At 37.3% G+C, this 14888-nt stretch overlaps 1 protein-coding gene and 1 long non-coding RNA gene across 4 annotated transcripts in view; both read right to left on the bottom strand.

Annotated features, from left to right (window-relative positions):
• Nucleotides 1-14888, bottom strand: part of PRKG1 (protein kinase cGMP-dependent 1) — a 1340287-nt gene that overhangs the window by 789887 nt on the left and 535512 nt on the right. The gene's annotated exons all lie outside the window — the stretch shown is intronic.
• On the bottom strand, nucleotides 9977-13622 carry LOC145538197 (uncharacterized). The gene is made up of 2 exons (XR_014076721.1): nucleotides 12884-13622; nucleotides 9977-12124 (listed from the first exon to the last, which is right to left on the bottom strand). It is a non-coding gene; the product is annotated as an uncharacterized LOC145538197 (long non-coding RNA).

Here is a 14888-nt window from a genome sequence, read left to right as displayed (position 1 = left end):
ACAGAAAGATAAAGGATTTTTTCGGGGGGGGGGGGAAGGACAGTGCATGATTGAGAATAACAGGGAGACGGCAGCATGACCACGTAAAGGTAGGAATCGGGGAAGCCCTCAGTACAGTCACATAAAGCGGTGGATAGTAAGTTGAAGGAAAATATGCAGCTCCAATTGTTTTCTGTTTTTGTGTCTCATAAGATTCAAGTTGAGGAGCATGAGAATCACAACAAACTGTGGAAAATTATTAAAGAGATGGGAATACCAGACCACCTGACCTGCCTCCTGAGAAACCTGTATGCAGGTCAGGAAGCAACAGTTAGAACTGGACATGGAATAACAGACTGGTTCCAAACCAGGAAAGGAGTAGGTCAAGGCTGTATATTGTCTAACTTATATGCAGAGTACATCATGAGAAACGCTGGGCTGGAGAAAGCACAAGCTGGAATCAAGATTGCCGGGAAAATATCAATAACCTTAGATATGCAGATGACACCACCCTTTTGGCAGAAAGTGAACAAGAACTAAACAGGCTCTTGATGCAAGTGAAAAAGGAGAGTGAAAAAGTTGGCTTAAAACTCAACATTCAGAAAACTAAGATCATAGCATCTGGTCCCATCACTTCATGGCAAATAGATGGAGGATCAAAGGAAAGAGTGAGAGACTTTATTTTTTTGAGCTGCAAAATCACTGCAGATGGTGATTGCAGCCATGAAATTAAAAGACATTTGCTCCTTGGGAGAAAAGTTACGACCAACCTAGAAAGCATATTAAAAAGTGGAGACATTACTTTGCCAACAAAGATCCATCTAGTCAAGACTATGGTTTTTCCAGTAGTCATGTATGGATGTGAGAATTGGACCATAAAGAAAGCTGAGCGCCAAAGAACTGATGCTTTTGAACTGTGGCATTGGAGAAGACTCTTGAGAGCCCCTTGGACTACAAGGAGATCCAACCAGTCCATCCTAAGGGAAATCAGTCCTAAATATTCATTGGAAGGACTGATGCTAACGCTGAAACTCCAATACTTTGGCCACCTGATGCGAAGAAGAGACTCATTTGAAAAGATCCTGATGCTGGGAAAGATTGAAGGTGGGAGGAAAAAGGGACGACAGAGGATGTTAGGAAAATCTGGCACTAGAATCTAGTTTCTGCTATCTGAACCTGATTTGTGGATGCATCAATTGTATTTATTGAACAGGTCAAGACTTTCTACAAACTGAATCTCAATTCATGTGATTCAAAAAAAAAAAACAACATATGATCAGGAAAAGACCACAGGCAGAAGGTTGATTATAGAAGATTTTTAAACAGTAAGTTAGTTGTTCTGGGGTTCCTTTTCCTGGAACTATCGTTGAACTGCCAAGATCAAGCAGCACTATTATTCAGCAACCACAGCCAGAAATATGAACCTTCATTCAAATTCTGTTACTAGAAATGCAGAAATGTTTAACTTTTGACATGAAGTGGGGAAAAAAAAAATTAATACTGAAAAAATAAAAAAAATCTTGAATACATATAATCTCTAAGTGGCAATACAACAATATAAAACCTGGCATTAACAACAAAAATAATAAATGCTAAATCAGATGAAAGCTACTAAATAATCATTTGCACAATATTTAAGGGGGGATATCATTAGAAGCTGAGAGAGATACTCCTTGTGTCCGTAATGATGCGTACTACCTAAAACTTTGGGAGAAATTACTTAGTTTGTATTAGCGCACTTACTTTCCTGCCCATTTTCACACTTAAAATGAACACTAGAGACTGTGGACCAGTGAATTTGGCTCCTATGTTTAAGTGAGAAAATTAGGTGAAATTGCATAGTTATTTTTCAACTAGATAATTTAAAGCTCAACTATAATACACAAGTATCTTTCCATTTCTGGGTGCCTTTCATCTAAATCCTTCTTATGCTTATTTTCTATCTTAAGTTTTGATTACAGTACTAGAAGGCATTGAAAGTGTCTTCCAGTTAATTCTCACAGATCCTAAGGGAAAGCCAAATCCTGGCTATACTCGCAGTTCCCTTTTACAGCCATGAAACTCTCCTTTCTCCATAGGCTTTGTTCCAGCTGACTCCATCATCCAGGAAGCAGGCTGGACAGAGAATAGGTACTTGACTAGGACCTGTCTGTGGTCTGGTTGTTAGCTTATAATGCAGGTGGACCACAAGAGCATTTGCCAAACCAATCAAAATGTTCTTGGACCTTGAGTGAGAGACAAAATCAACAGATGGCAAAGTGGCACTGAAGAGTTTATGAGCACACTTGTGTGTACACACTCACACACACACATGACAGTAGATATTGAGATATAATAAAAGCTGTGGGACAGAGACAAGGAAAGTGTTAACAGTGGATTAAAAATAAACCAAAAGGTTAATAAGGTGACAGTGAAGACAGTGAGGGTCTGCTCGAGGGGGTTAATGCGATCAATGGAATGGTAGAGCACCAACATTTTCTTTGAGGCGTTCTAGCTCTCCAGGAGTTTTGGACTAACTGGTTATGGCTACAATTCTAAACAGTATTTCAATTTTCAGAAGCCTGAGTGGAATGGAAAATAGGACCACTTCTTGCCTTGCTGACTTTGTCATGTAACATCCCTTTTGAAGTTTTTCCTCAGTCATTAAGCATATTATAACACAAAGAAATCTCTGCAAAGAGTGTAAGGGGCATGTTGGTAAGAGGTAAACTACACAGCAACACTGAGCAACAGGCAAACATAGAGGAGAAAGGAAAATGAATCCAAATTATTGCAAAGAGCAATCATTCCTGAACACTTAATTTCAGTTAAAGTACAAAAGTATAAGACTAAAGAGTTTTACTCATCCATGTTTTTTTAATAATTTGAGATGAGATTTAAAAAAGATGTTGTTGTACTCAATATATGACCTATCTTTCTCAGAACTTTGATGGATAGTGAAGTCCAGGCTCTTTATCAAAGGGAAATTAATACAGAAATTCATTATATTTGAGAAAAAGGGAAATTTAGGATATATTGAATGTGGTAAACAATTCTGATAATATATATCCAGTGATGCACTGTTTCTACACAAAATGGTAAAACCACAAGAAACAAAAATTTTTAAGTTCTTTTAAGAAGAGTGGGAAGTATTACAGCAACAAACGGCTGAGATGGTAGTTCAGAAAACCTTGTTTTTTGCATATATATTTAGGTTTTCATTTTTCCACTTTCTATCATTTGAAAACAGAGGTATCTTTTCCAAAGTTGCCAGTCCTAAAATGTTAAAGTTTCACAGGCATAGACTTTGTCCTGTGATAAAGATAGTTAAAATTTACTACTTAGTTGATGTCATAGACTACACTTAAGATTTGTTATTTATCATTTTGTTTAATCCTTACAGTATACTATGATGTAGTAAAAGTGTCTCCATTTTATGGATGAGGAAACTGAGGTCCATAGAGGTCAAGCATCTTGTCTAGGCTATCATGGCTTATAACTGCACAGCAAGAATTCAAATTCAGGCTGTCCCATGCCAAAGTCAAGGCTGTATTTCAGGGACAGGCTCTATTACCTTCAGCTTCCCAGGTGGCACAGTGGTAAAGAATTTGTTGGTCAATGTAGGAGCCATAGGCTTGATCCCTGAGTCAGGAAGATGCTCTGGAGGAGGAAATGGCAACTCGCTCCAGTATTCTTGCCTGGAGAATCCCACGGACAGAGAAGCCTGGTGGGCTACAGTCCATAGTGTTGCGAAGAGTCGGACATGACTGAGCGTCTGGGCATGTACCACCACCTTCAGAGTATCAGCATATGGAGGTGCGGCCTGGGTACCACGGAAAAGGATCTGATCAAGGGAGCACAGAGCCACTGAAACCCATTGCTCTTCAAACCAAATGTCCTGAAACAGAGCTGCATTAGCCTGAAAGAGTGGAGCTTTTTCTTTTCACAAATATTCACTGGTTCTTATGTTCAGAAGATGCCTTCTATTCCATCCACCTTGAGACAACTCCATGCCGCTGGCAGCAGCCAGGCTCTCCTATTTAGAGGGTGACAAACTGTCTCTGACCACTGCACTGATCGGTTCCCTGCTCAGAGCTTTTGCCCCTACTCCCAAAGGAACATGGGGAAACACCCCTAACTTATGCCTCTTTAGTCTGTTTTACATGAAATAAAGCCACCTGACCTGGAAAAAAAAAATTTAAAACTGTTGTTTCAATATTGTAAGTTAACTTGCCAACCACTTTACCTTTTAAAAGTCAGAGCTCAGTGGAATAGAGTAGTGGCTGGCTTTCATTTACAGGTCAGGCAAATCCTTTAGAGGTAAGAAGCCTAGTTTCTCCTGTATATGTGCTGTTTTTTTTTTTTTTTTTTAATTAATATAATCAAGATAAACAGATTTAAGGAATGATAGCTAAAGGAGCACAGGAGGACAACATGGAGAAAGATTACAAGGTAGAAGAACCCAGACAAACAGCTTTAGGAAAATAAAGACCTGATTCAACCTCAGTACATTTGTATTTGGTGTTGCTGCTTCCTTAATGAAAGTGAAAGTGAAAGTCACTCAGTTATGTCAGACTCTTTGAGACTCCATGGACTGCAGCCCGCCAGGCTCTTGTCCATGGAATTCTCCAGGCAAGAACACTGAAGTGGGTTGCCATGCCCTTCTCCAGAGGATCTTCCAGACCCAGGGAAAGAACCTGGAACTCCCTCACTGCAGGCAGATTACCGTCTGAGCCGTGATAATTAAACAAAGAACTTCTAGGGATAAAATCTACTAGCTTTCACTTTACCTACATAATATATATGTTGTTTAACCAGGGCCTACAAGACATTATTAACTATTAGGAAAGTGAAAGTGTTAGTTGCTCAATTGTGTCAGACTCTCTGCAACACCATGGACTGTAGCCCACCAGGCTCCTCTATCTATGGGATTCGCTAAGCAAGAATACTGGAGAGGGCTGCCATTCCCTTCTCCAGGAGATCTTCCCGACACAGGGATAAAACCCAGGCTCTCTGCATTGCAGGCAGATTCTCTACCATCTGAGCTACCATGGAAACCTTAAAGTACAATATAGGTGATACAGCTATGGTAAAATTTTGGCAGATAGTGCCATCTTGCAAAACATTCAGAGGAATAAACCTATTCTTTTGCTAAACATAAGCACAGATAGATTATTCCAAATTAAATCTTATTTTTAAAATAACTACTCCATGCTGTGCTCCTGTAGTTATTTCTAGAAGTCAAAACTAAGTATTTGTTATTTTCTCAAATTCTACAAACTAGGGCATGATTGAAGTTACTAGGCAACTAGGACTTTGAGTTCATTAAAATCAGGAACTGTCTTAATCATCTACATATTCTTTGTTCCCCGTACACTGTTTAGCACCTAATATACTGTCATTAGTATTTGTTAGACTGAATAGAACTGTCTCAAGGACAAAAACTTCTCAGCTTCCCATTGATTAAAACAAGTCCTTGAAGTTCAAAAATGACTTAGCCAATGCAGTCCAGAACCAGACTCAAGAGGTGAGAAGAACAAGTAGCTATCTATCAATCTGCATGAAGCTTCTCAGAAAGAATCCTCTGTCCAAAGTATCCAGATGCAACCAGGCCTACCGTCTGTGGATCGTCATTTTTCCCTATAATATTCTTCTAAATGCTATTGAAAGACCTCACATGAAGCCATGGATTGCCAAATCCAAGTTGATTAGATTGCTTTTCCAAACTGAAAGCCCCAGAAGAGTTGGATTCTATCCCACACAAAATCAGTATTTCTGCAGAGAATGACCATCACCAGAGAGCAGAAACTCTACAAGACCCCTACCTGGCCTCTAGCATGTCCTGTTACCACTGCTCTTCTCTACCAGAAACATCAACCCCAGGAAGCACATCCTGATTAACACCCACATTGTATCAATAATTATCATTCTTTGGGAAGTCTCTCATTATTAATTATCATGGCACCATGCTATTCTAACACCATCACACATCTTAGTTGTCATTTTACATTAAATAGACTGATTTTTTTCATTATCCTCTTTCTCACTAGTCTAAAAACTGCAAAAGGGCAATTTTTTTCCACCACTGTGACGCTGACATCTCATGCAGTACATGAAAGAAAATAGGTACTCAATATTTATTAAATGATTGAATGGGTGAGTCATTGGGAAAGCATTGGGAAACCAAAAGGTTTTGCTTAACCATTAAGGCAGAAAATGTAAGGAGGGAAGAAACTTATTTTTTATAGTCAACTAAAGATGTAAAATAAGAATTAGTTATAAATCTAAGAAAAGTCTGATGATGAAAGTAAAACCTTTATTTTACCAATGATGAAACTAAAGCTCAGATGTTGGGAAAGACTGAGGGCAGGAGGAGAAGGGAGCAACAGAGGATGAGATGGTTGGATGACCTCATCGACTCAATGCACATGAGTTTGAGCAAGCTCCAGGAGATGGTTAAAGACAGGGAAGCCTGGTGTGCTGCAGTCCAGGGGGTTGCGAAGAGTTGGACATGACCAAGCAACTGAACAACAATGGACTTGACATGAGCCTGAAACTCTTATCTCTCATTCATTTATTCTTTCCATAACAATATGTTTTTAAATATAAGTAAATGGTCCACTTTGATGAAAAACAATACTGACCTCACTTTGCTCCAAATAAAGAAGAATCAGTTGAGAGTAAAGAACATATGAATTCTAGTTCAACTCAAAAGAGCTCATCTTTAGAAAAAGGCTAGAATCATGATATATTCCTTATGAAAAAAGAACACAGACTATAGCTCCAAAGTAAACTTTAAAACTGGAACATAAAATCTGGGACATATAAAAAGTTCTCAGTTTTATAAACATGGTTTTACTAATTCAGATTATACCATTAACACTCAAAAAGACTGTTTATAATTACAATCATTATTACCAGTTACAACACAGGTAGAAGAAAGGAAAGGCAAGAGAAAATACACTATTTGGATGAAGATGGTCATCAGCAATGGTCTGAACTCTGTGGTGTTTGTAGTAAAGGCTGACACGGTGAGTAACTTGAGACAAGAAATCTTATCTTTTGAAGCCATGGGCACCAAATGCTTTCTAATTCTCAATTTTGCCTAGGACAGCTGGCTCTGTGCATCTCTCCATTGAGAGAACAGGACCAAGGGTGATTCCTAAATTGTTGTTCTCTTACTTCACCCAAACTTTAAACATTGTATTTTGTATTGGGGTATAGTACAAAAAAGATCTTCACAACCCAGACAATCACGATGGTGTGATCACTCACCTAGAGCCAGACATCCTGGAATGTGAAGTCAAGTGGGCCTTAGGAAGCATCACTACGAACAAAGCTACTGGAGGTGATGGAATTCCAGTTGAGCTATTTCAAATCCTGAAAGATGATGCTGTGAAAGTGCTGCACTCAATATGCCAGCAAATCTGGAAAACTCAGCAGTGGCCACAGGACTGGAAAAGGTCCGTTTTCATTCCAATCCCAAAGAAAGGCAATGCCAAAGAATGCTCAAATTACCGCACAATTGCACTCATCTAACACGCTAGTAAAGTAATGCTTAAAATTCTACAAGCCAGGCTTCAGCAATACGTGAACTGTGAACTTCCAGATGTTCAAGCTGGTTTTAGAAAAGGCAGAGGAACCAGAGATCAAATTGCCAATATCAGCTGGATCATTGAGAAAGCAAGAGAGTTCCAGAAAAGCATCTATTTCTGCTTTATTGACTATGCCAAAGCCTTTGACTGTGTGGATCACAATAAACTGTGGAAAATTCTGAAAGAGATGGGAATACCAGACCATCTGACCTGCTTCTTGAGAAACCTGTATGCAGGTCACGAAGCAACAGTTAGAACTGGACATGGAACAACAGACTGGTTCCAAATAGGAAAAGGAGTATGTCAAGGCTGTATATTGTCACCCTGCTTATTTAACTTATATGCAAAGTACATCATGAGAAACGCTGAGCTGGAAGAAACACAAGCTGGAATCAAGATTGCCGGGAGAAATATCAATAACCTCAGATATGCAGATGACACCACCCTTATGACAGAAAGCGAAGAAGAACTAAAGAGCCTCTTGAGAAAGTAAGAGAAGAGAGTGAAAAAGTTGGCTTAAAGCTCAACATTCAGAAAACTTAAGATCATGATATCTGGTCCCATCACCTCAAGGGAAATAGATGGGGAAACAGTAGAAACAGTGTCAGACTTTATATTTTTGGGCTCCAAAATCACTGCAGATGGTGACTGCAGCCATGAAATTAAAAGACACTTACTCCTTGGAAGGAAGGTTATGACCAACCTAGATAGCATATTGAAAAGCAGAGACATTACTCTGCCAACAGAGGTCCGTCTAGTCAAGGCTATGGTTTTTCCAGTGGTCATGTATGGATGTGAGAGTTGGACGGTGAAGAAAAGTGAGCGCCAAAGAATTGATGCTTTTGAACTGTGGTGTTGGAGAAGACTCTTGAGAGTCCCTTGGACTGCAAGAAGATCCAACCAGTCCATCCTAAAGGAGATCAGTCCTGGGTGTTCATTGGAAGGACTGATGTTGAAGCTGAAATTCCAACAATTTGGCCACCTCATGTGAAGAACTGACTCATTGGAAAAGACCCTAATTCTGGGAAGGATTGGGGGCAGGAGGAGAAGGGGATGACAGAGGATGAAATGGCTGGATGGCATCACTGACTCGATGGACATGGGTTTGGGTAGACTCTGGGAGTTGGTGATGGACAGGTCGGCCTGGCATGCTGCGATTCCTGGGGTCGCAAAGAGTCAGACACGACTGAGTGACTGAACTGAACTGAACCTAAAGAAAACAATTTGCTCCATCAAAATGTTCACCTACACTCATGAAATAGCCTTATTTTCAGCCAAAATAGGTAATACAGTTTTACCAAGTGGCCTAGGGTTAACATGTGTCATATTGCTCAATGTTTCAAAACTAATGAGAAACCACCATCCATTGATTCTTTCATATAAATGGTTAATTACTAATAGCATAACAGAAGAAAAACTACAGAGCTGAAACCAGTACTTTTTCTAAGTCACAAACATCCTTAATAAAAAAATATTGAAGGCGTACATTGTTTTGAAATCTACTGAAAATGTCCTGATTTTAGACTTTAAAAAAGCAGACACATTAGATAAGGACTGAGTCAAGGTACATGGTTCAAATGCAAGTTCTTAGTCCAGTTCATTTGTAAGCTATAGTCTATAATCTCCTCTCCTTTTTTTTTCATGGCCTATGTACCATCTCCCTTTGTTCTGTGCTGTTAATTATAGTTCTCTCCACTCCCATTCTCACCAGAGCAGTGAGAGGCAGTCTTATTTCACATCTACAGTAAGCTTTTTCCTAAAACTCCCCTATTGTCATTGATACTACTTTTGGGTTTCTGTGCTAAAACGCAGTTTTACCAACAGTGAACAGATTCTGACTACATTCACTTGATTATTAAAATATGAGCTTGTGTTGTTTTCCTTTTGCATAATCAACTTTTTTAAAAGATGCTGTGCAGAAAAACAAATCAAGAAGAAACAAAGCAATGGATTTGAAGTAACTCTAATTTTCTCTATTTTTCTAAGACTAAGTCAAAGCAACAGTAAAAGAAAGGCCATTTTAAACTCTGAAAAAATCTACAATATGAACTGGTGTTCATTTCATCAAGGTTACTTCAAAGTTGGTTGCACATGTCTAAGAATCAGGCCTTGTAATTATGGGTTGGCTTTCTAGAGGTTTATTTCAAAATACCTGGAAACAGTCCATAGGTTTCTAGCAATGAGCCATTCATTTACCTGTTTATTGACCAAATGATGACATGTTTTCCAACAGATTTTGAAGTCTGGCGGGTAAGACAGATAGGGAATGAACAACAAATGACTGCCTGCCATGGTCTTAAGGCAGAGTTAAAATTCTTATTTTGAATTTTGTGGCTTTGATAGATGCCTCTTAAATTTTGCTCAGGCAGCTTAGTTTATAATGGCGAAACATACCAGAGTCAAAAGCAAGAAAACAAGGAGAATTTGTTTTTTTTTTTTTTAATCTTCAACTTTAAATCTTCTCCAGAATCAAAAACTATATACCATGCAAACGAAAACAGAGAGTTATTTGAGGGGATGGGGGATCATTTACTTTAATATCTAGAGGGTCTCTTTACTTTCTGTGCCTATTGCCTATGGCAATTGAAAGCAGTAACTTCTCTTTTTTTAATCTTTGAAACACTAGCTGTTGCCTGATCAAAGTTATTTTGCCTGCCTTGTTATCATTATTTCATCTTTATAGAATGGAGTAGCAACAATAAAAAGAAATAGGATTTTAACTAATCTCATCCCACTGAATTCCCCTGGGTTCTTTTGACATCAACATCAATTGAGTTCTTTTGTATAAGTAAAATTCTATTCTTTAAAAGCAGCTTTGGATTGGAAGAAATGGACCCAGGGCCCAGAATGAAAATTAGAGGACAAAGTTTTGGAGTGAAGGCCATGAGTGGTTAAGAATGATGAAAAGTCTGAGGACAAAGAGGGATTGAGTGGGTGAGGAGGAGTGCATATCAAGTCAGGGGGAATATTTCAAAGTTAGGGTACCTGATAGATTGCTAATGTTAGCATGTTACAAAGTGGAAATGTTAATGTTAGTTACAATGTTATAAATGCTAATGTTAGAAAATACAAAAATTACTATTGAATATTTATAATTCAAACAAGTATGTGAAATTGGGTTTATGGGGAGTCACACAATCTAATTTAACAGAAGGCACAGCCAGGGACCTGCAGGCAAAGAAGTGATTTAATAATGCCATTATTTATCAATTGTAAGTATTTTTGACTAATCAACTCTTATGGTTTACTTTTTCTCATAATAAATGTTCAATGAAGTAATTTTAAAGTCAATTAAAAATACAGTTCAGTATTGCTCAAGAATAATTATACTGTAAATTTTATCCATTTGGTTAATATTAGAGCATCAAAACAATCAGACAAAGCCCATAAACTTATAGCAAGGTCTATACAACAATACTGACCTAATGGTGATTACCAATAAAATCCAGGAGCAGCTGAAACTTGACACGCTAAGAACAAAACTCAGTTTTCCTTTACCAAATTTCACTAAATTTCCTAGGATTCTCAGTGGAACTACCACAATTTCAAATGCAAAATCTTAATTCCCTCAGAGCAGAACAAATTGAGTAATATTATGTTTGCGTTTATTCCATCAATAGCGACAAATATTCAGCTAATAGCTAAACTTAATTTTGAAGTGAAAGAAATGGGAAAAAATGTTATTGTACACAATACACTGTTTTGTCACATATTATTACAGTAATGCTGCTGCTGCTGCTGCTAAGTCGCTTCAGTCGTGTCCAACTCTGTGCGACCCTCCAGGCAAGAATACTGGAGTGGGTTGCCATTTCCTTCTCCAGTGCATGAAAGGGAAAAGTGAAAGTGAAGTCACTCAGTCGTCTGACTCTTAGCGACCCCATGGACTGTAGCCTACCAGGCTCCTCCGTCCATGGGATTTTCTAGGCAAGAGTACTGGAGTGGGGTGCCATTGCCTTCTCTGATTACAGTAATGGTGATGATTTATTCTACGAAGCCCTAAAAATGTAATTACAAATGATTAATCCACCAGTTATATCTAAAAATTGTCACTTTAAACATGGACAATATCTTTAATTCTAAAATTGGTGGAAACCCATGTTTGATAAAGTCATTTTTTTTTCCCTTTGTGTTTGCACATGTGAGTCTGAAAAATAAGAAAAAATTGTTAATCCTATTTGGAATAAAATTTAAAAAACAGCAATCAGATGACTTGTCTAAATATTCAAGATAGTGATAATAGGAATAAAATTACAGTATAGGACTATAATTAAGGATCAAGTTGTTTTCTAATAAATCAACATGACTTAAGTCATCTACTGGGAGATAAATGGAACTGGGTAACATTTTTAGAGGGAAAATGAAGAGATATTAGCTGGCCTAAGGTAAATAGCCTTTTCTAAAAACCTCAGTTCAGTTCAGTTGTTCAGTTGGGTCTGACTCTTTGCCACCCCCTGGACTGCAGCACGCCAGGTTTCCCTGTCCATCACCAACTCCCGGAGCCTACTCCAACTCATGTCCATCGCGTCAGTGATGCATCCAACCATCTCATCCTCTGTCATCCCCTTCTCCTCCTGCCTTCAATCTTTCCCAGCATCAGGGTCGTTTCAAATGAGTCAGTTCTTCACATCAGGTAGCCAAAGTATTGGAGTTTCAGCTTCAGCATTAGTCCTTCCAGTGAATATTCAGGACTGATTTTCTTTAGGATGGACTGGTTGCACATCCTTGGAGTCCAAGGGATTCTCAAGAATCTTCTCCAACACCACAGTTCAAAAGCATCAATTTTTCGGCGCTCAGCTTTCTTTATAGTCCATCTCTCACATTCATACATGACTACTGGATAAACCATAGTTTTGACTAGATGGACCTTTGCTGGCAAAGTAACGTCTCTGCTTTTTAATACATTGTCTAGGTTGGTCATAGCTTTTCTTCCAAGGAGCAAGTGTCTTTTAATTTCATGGCTGCAGTCACCATCTGTAGTGATTCTGGAGACCCAAAAAATAAACTCTGTCACTATTTCCATTTTTCCTCCATCTATTTGCCATGAAGTGATGGGACCAGATGCTATGATCTTAGTTTTCTGAATGTTGAGTTTTAAGCCAACTTTTTCACTCTCCTCTTTCACTTTCATCAAGAGGCTCTTTAATTCTTCTTCACTAAAAATCCTAGTTAATCACTTTTAAATGTACAATTCAATGGCCTTAAGTACATTCATGATGTTTTACATCACCACCAATATCTAGTTCCAGAATATCTTGATCATCTCAAAAAGAAACTTTTATCCATTAAACAATTAAACTCCCCATTACTTCCTCTCTTCAACCCCTGGTCACCACTATTCTATTTTCCATCTTAATGAATGTGCCTATTCTAGGTACCTCATACAATGCTGAATGTTTTCAAGATTTATCCATGTTATGTATCATGTATCTAAATTCAAAGGAGCAGATATAAGATAAACAAAAGGCCAGAAAGATATCTTCTTTAACTAGGCAAAATTTTACATGGAGAACATTATCCCAAAGTGATGCTATAGCCAGAAAATCAGACAGACTAAATGTAGCTATTTTCTGGGAAAAAAATAGATAACAGTTGACTTAATAGACTCTTTTTTAATTACTGGTCCAAGAAAATGTACATAATAATCGATTTAACACATTCCCTGTATTCCAAGGCAATTAAAACTCTAATAAGCATTTATCCGTTTGATATGCAGTCTAACACTTGTCATCCATAAAATAATCACAGCACATTCATTCATTTTCATTCAACATTCATTTAAATTTTATGCTACCCTAAATTGCTCTAAAGCACACATCTGATCATATAGCTTTTATTTAACTTCTTATAAGTTCAAGTATCTTTTGAGGAAAACATTTATTATATCAGTAGTGTTTTAAGTATATTAAGGCCTCAGGCTCTTTAACCCATTAAATTTTTTTTTTCTCTTTTATTTAGCTAGTCAAACTCAAATGGGAAATACAAAAATAGGAGTTAAATTAGTGTCAAAAAAGACTGTATTTACATAGCACAAGGGGAAATGTAAAAGTGGCCCCTTAATGGTTTACTTGATCAACTCAGAATATTAGAAAAGTTCATTTGGACTCTTAATTATCTGATTTTCCACTGATGGTTTTCTAGATCAATTGCAAATGATCATTCAAAGTTATGTGTTGAAGTAGAGCATTGACATTGGCTTTTCAAACTGGAATATTTTGCTGTATTAATATGATTAGTATTTATTCTAAGAAATAAGAAAAATTAAAACTCTAAAGATATTCTAAAAGTTAATATTTATTTCTCTAAACATAAAGACTTCTAGATGAAGAATTTTATTCAGCTTGTTCCACTGATTTCATCAATCCATACTCAAGATTTCTTGGAACTAATATTCATATGATAGAAATATTAAAATGAATAGTTTCCCTGCTTCCATTTTTAAGCATGCTCACTTCATGGCTGAGCAAAATGAAGCTAAGAGATTAAATTGACCTCTTTTAGACCAGAGAAGAGCATAAGTATGTGTTAAATTGAAATTTTGTTAAGGACCTGTACAGTGTTTAGTATCATGAAATGGTGGTTCTTTCCCCAGGAAAATTTTTGCTTTCACTCCGTGTTCATGAGGAAGGGATAAGCAGAAGAGAAAAGGAAATAAAATAGGATCATTTCTCTCTGAAGTTGAGATTGTACAACCTAAGAGTAACAAAACATTAGTTGCAATCCATTCAGTGCAATTTTATAGGACTGTAAATGCTTTCAATCTTTATAGTCAATCTATTATGTCTTTTACCTAATTCCAGCTGAATTACTTGTTCACTCATGATATAAAAAATATTGCTAATTTATTTAAAAAAATTTAATATAGCCTGAGCTATACTTCATCTTTTTCAATAACTTAGAGGCAGCTGGACAAAGCACTAAGAATATGAAGATCCAGGTAGTAGTTACAGTAATGTTCAGAATCGTTTAAAAAGTTTGGAATAAGTCCTTTACTTTCTCTAGCTGTTTTCTCATCAGTAAATGGGATTGATGACCTTTACAGTTTCTTTAATTTTTATAATTCCACTTTTTTAATCCCAGGAAATATTACAGTTTTGCCAGCATTCATTCATTTTAACCCATACTTCTCAAATTTTCCCACTTTAGCATCTTTCCCACCAAAGTATTTAACGGCAAAGGACAAGGAATTCTATCCCTGGGAGTACTGAGTTCTGGCAGCATATCTCAAAGTGACTAGGACATTTTCTGAATTTCATCACTTTATTTTAAAATTTGTATTCTTATACTCTACTAACACGATATCTACATGCAACATAAAAATAATCTCTCCTAAATCAT

Source organism: Giraffa tippelskirchi, chromosome 2 (genome assembly GCF_054371585.1).
Source record: "Giraffa tippelskirchi isolate mGirTip1 chromosome 2, T2T-mGirTip1v1.2.pri, whole genome shotgun sequence".
Classification (NCBI taxonomy): domain Eukaryota; kingdom Metazoa; phylum Chordata; class Mammalia; order Artiodactyla; family Giraffidae; genus Giraffa; species Giraffa tippelskirchi.
The sequence above is the reverse complement of the archived record's forward strand: the minus strand, read 5'-3'. Positions and strand labels throughout refer to the sequence as shown.